Below are 4,903 nucleotides of genomic sequence, written 5' to 3' on the forward strand. Positions count from 1 at the left end.
TTTTTTCCAAATAGAGATTCTCGCTAAATTTAATCTCCACTAGGCTTTCACACATTATCAATTCTTATTAAAAACACATGTTAATAATATGTCAATATTTTATTCACTCGGTAGTTAGTACATATAAGTAAGATCCATGGTCTTAATACAACATTTAATCCATTAGGTTATTGAAATTTGATGATTCTCCACCGTACAAGGTTGGAGAAGAAAAGGCATCTCACATAAAGGATAGGGATATTGGAGAAGCCTGCACTATAAATCAGAATTGTAATACATGACAAAAATATCCTTTTTAACGACCATAATTTCATATTATGTTTTAATAAAAATAAAATAATCTTCTTAAAAAAACAAAGTTTATCCTCATATTCAATTACTTATCATTCCCGTACCTGAAAAGAGTTGAATGCATCTTAACAGTGAGGAAACATTGTCTTTACATATGACCGAACAAACTATGCACCAAATTGACACTACAAACTCATAAAAAACAAGTATGTTCTTTATTTCTTCTTAGCTGAGCAATTGTTTAGAAGTATAATCCACCATTGGTTAAGGTTGGCAACCCTGCTTCATCAGCAAAGGAGAACAACTCCCATTTGCATTGGACATCTCTGTAGGGAACCCAACCCCACCAAGGATTCTACTTCTTCCTCCTACTTGTTCAAGCGTCTGCACTTGTTTCTTCAAAAACTTCACGTAGTGTATGGCTTCATCTAACATAGAAGCAGTGTCCATTTTGGTCCCACCTGGTACTAACCTTTGAAGGATTCTTATCCTCTCACTTATCCTTTCCCTTCTGTGCCTTGCAGCAACACTCTGTGGATCCTTGGAGATCTTCACGTTCCTTCACTTCAGTGGCTTCACAGATTCTGGGTCTATATGAATTGGTTGCATAACTGCTATTTTGAAAATCATTTCTCTCATTGCAGCCATGGAGTTTCTTTTATCTGATAGTGAAGGGTATGTATTGCAAACATTCCTAAATAACCTCCATGAAGGGTTAAACTCGTTTGGTTGTTGTTGATGAAGAGGTAATGTAATGGGTTGGTGGATAATGTGGTTGTTGTTGTTGTTGATGATGATGTTGTGGGTATTGGAAGTTGGTAAATCAAGCAAAGAAGGTGGTGGTGCTACGTTGAATATGGTGGGGCTGGCTTCACTAGAGATGAATAACTCGTTTTCTTGGTATTGGTTCGGAACATGGTTTTGGGTACACTTTGAGATAGCAGATCCTTGTCTGTTATTAAAAGCTTCATAGAATTCAGGGAACTTTTAATTTTGCATCATCATCATCATGTCCATGCTGCTGATACTGTCACACGCTGAAGTTTTTACTATGTCCACATCCATGAGAGATGAGAGAAAGTGAAGAGTGGAGTGAGGTTGTGGAAATGGGGTAGATGAGAAAAAAGAGAATCAGGGTATGGGAGTGCTCAGGAAATGAAACGAATAAGAGATAAGGAAAGTAGGGTTTGTATCACAGAGATACGGAGAAAAAGAAAGAATAAAATAGTAGAATAAGAATGCTGAAAGTGCAGGGAAAGATGTATAGGGATGGGGATCCCCTGTCACATTTGGGAAAATGGATCCTCTCCATTACTGGAGGGTCCAGTACCACATAGGATTATGACATGTGGTTTTAAAAAGATTTAAATGGTGTAGATTTCAAAATATTTTTTAACAAAAAATATCATAAATGATGAAATTAAATCTGGGCCTCACATTTCAGTACTGGAGAGGATCCCAGCCCCACATTTGGTGTCACATTTGGTGTCCCCATCCAATCAAAATTGTTTATTTCATTAAAAATAAATTTATAATAATATAAATTAATATTTGTACACTATTTTATAAGATTTCATTGGCTTGATATATGGGGACAGGAATTTCTTGGGACAGATAATCCTTGTCCGATATATAGACTAGTGAGAGTATTGAAGCAAGTACCACAAAAAAAACAATAACATTGTAAGACATGTTTATAATTTTATATAAAATATAATAACATTTTTGCTATTAAAAACATATGTAAAATCAAGTACGTCTCTCTATTAATAAAGATAATATTTGTTTCTCTTTTATGAGGAACGAGGATCACTTGTCTCATTTTCTATCTCATTTGCCTCAATTCAATTGTTAGTTGACATATACTCCAAATGAAAAATAATAAAAATAAAAAAAGTTTATCTTATTTAATGTGATTTGATTAGTTTATGACATGAGAACAAAAATATTTGAGAAGAGAATATCCATATTCCTTTATCAGAAGTGATGTGAAATAATAAATGAAAAATAATTTACAATAATATTCCTACTTTTTTTATTTGAAATGATATTACATTTTCATTTTTCGAATTCAAAAAAAAAAATCACTTTCACTAGAGAAGTCTCACTAGACAGCTTATTATCTCTGAAACCGACCAATAACAATATCTACCACGGTCTTCATAAGCAATTTGTTTTTTTAACATAGCTACCAATAAAAATCGTCAGTCCCAAAAAAGAGAAGAGAATATTTATGTCTCAAAATTCTGTCTTACACCAATAATAATAAACTAAAAAAAGAAAAGTAATAACTTTTAATTAACATAACATATTTTATTGATGACAGAAATAATTTGATACATAATTTTGGACAATAAGTCATTTTTCTCCAAAAAATCATATCTCTTTATCTCAGACCAAAAAATAATATAAAAATTATAATTTTTGTTTTTTGTGAATTTTATTTTTAATTAGTTGTTTTTGATTGAAGACTCAAAGTTAGAAAAAAATGAGGACATATTATCTCTCTTCCGTAAGTGCTTATCATGGATTTCAAAGTTAGAATTAATGAGTAGTTAATTTAGGAATTATTTAGTGAGAAATTTATCTATCTAAATGTTAATTGAATACTTTTTTACTTCAAATTTTTTATATAAATGTTGATCGTATTGAGATAAATAGTTTAACAAATCATAGTAGAGACTATAAAATTTCTCTCTCCCTTTTCACTATGTGATCCACATTTTATTATAAAAAGAACCAATAGTTCTTATGTAAGAAGTATTTTTAATAAAATAAGATTCTTAGAAAGACAAATGAGAGAAGAATATTCTTATTTCAATAATAATATTATAAGAATAACCATTGAAGATATTCTAATTGTATCATTGTTACTTGAATAATTGTTTAAGAGATTGAAAATTGATTATTTCAATTGTTGTCTATTTATTGAGGAATTGATATTGAGAAGTTTATAGGATTGATTGATTATTTTCTTAATGACATAAAATGTTGAATACTTAGATAATGAATAGTAAAGTTTAATTCCATCTTCTTCACGTGCCATACATATTTGTCATCTTCTTTAATTATTATTTAACAAGCTTTCAGGCCTACATTCTTCTTACCCAATTTAATTCAATTTGTCAATTAATTTAATACCAATCAAAAAACTTTTTATATTTCTTTTGTGACAACCCATTTAATTATTTCATCAACCAATTTGTCCATAAGCATTAATTAAGCATGTATATGATAAATTGTAAGCCTTAAAATTTATATTATCATATTGAATTCACACTCCTTTCCTTAGAAAAAAATTTAAAACAATTCTTGTTAGTAATATAAGTGCTTGATGGTAGAATTTAATCTCTATTTGGGAACATAAGAAGAATCTATGATGTATGATTGAATTACATTTCTATTTATTATTATCCTGGATGGGAACCGCCCAAGATGTGTGGGGCTTCCTATAGGAACAAAGATTTGTTATTCCCAATCTGTTCCATATCAATCAAAATATGTCTTGTCAGTTAAAAAATTAAATATTCGTGATTTTTTTATATTTTTATTTCATTTTGATTGGTTCAGAACATACTTGAAGATATGTTTGGGATAATAAATCTTTGTCCTACATGTAGAGAAGGTTTCTATTCCATCATTTTATCTGTGTAGCTTGAAGAGAGGTCAAGGCTGAAAACATTTAAGATCAATGGTTGTCAATGAACATGGACCACATAGCGGTAGGGCTGGAGGTATAAAAAGGATTGGTTAGTTGAATGCTGATGCATGTCCTTTCCTACTCACCTCTCCTATAGCATTCATACCATATGTACCCTCTGTTTTCCTGAGGTGGCTCTGATACCACACTGGCCGGGAGCCTCCTATCATGATAACACACCTATAAGGTGAACCAACCGAGACTTCGGTGAGCCAACCGTTGGCTTCTATTTGTCTCAAGGTCCGGCTACTCTTATATAGCATGTTACCACAATAGGCAGGACCGTAGCATGGATCTAAAGTCAGATGTATTTTCTGATGCACAGGATCCTCATAGAGGCAAGTGCAGAGCATACTAACATCTATGTAGAGGGTTATGGTATAAACATTATAGCTTTGGCTTTCAGAAAGATAGAAAGCTTAGAAGGAAGACATGGATATGAAAAACACAAGTTTTATTTCGTTCTTGTTCTGAGTACAATGTGGTCTAAGCATTCCTATTTATAGAAGGAAGCAGACCCCTATCTCTATCACAAGAATCTTACAGCTCACCAAACCTTATCTTATAATATCACACCACACCATTCCCTAGCTTACAACTCATCACACCTTATCTTACATGATAATATATCTGACATTACATTTTATTTTATTTTATAACTCATCACACTTTGTCCTATATGATACCACATTTTATGCTTACTTTGGATGATTTCGGGAAGATTCCTTCTTATCTTGAATTCTGACTTGGAGAGAGATTATAGTAATGCCATTCTTCAGAGTTTACACTTCCATACATAGTGTACCACCATGGGGGTCTTGTCTCTTCATAAGTGACTTTCTCTGCCAGCAGTATATCCATTATCTCAGCATTTGTGTCTTGAGCATCTTGGTCCATGTCTTGGTCCACCGG

At 32.1% G+C, this 4,903-nt stretch overlaps 1 pseudogene; it reads right to left on the bottom strand.

The window, feature by feature from the left end:
- Positions 1-424: 424 nt before the first annotated feature.
- On the bottom strand, positions 425-1,421 carry LOC109338942 (annotated as a pseudogene).
- Between the last annotated feature and the right edge of the window lie 3,482 nt (positions 1,422-4,903).

This window comes from Lupinus angustifolius, unplaced genomic scaffold (assembly GCF_001865875.1).
Source record: "Lupinus angustifolius cultivar Tanjil unplaced genomic scaffold, LupAngTanjil_v1.0 Scaffold_49_148, whole genome shotgun sequence".
NCBI classification, from domain to species: Eukaryota; Viridiplantae; Streptophyta; class Magnoliopsida; order Fabales; family Fabaceae; genus Lupinus; species Lupinus angustifolius.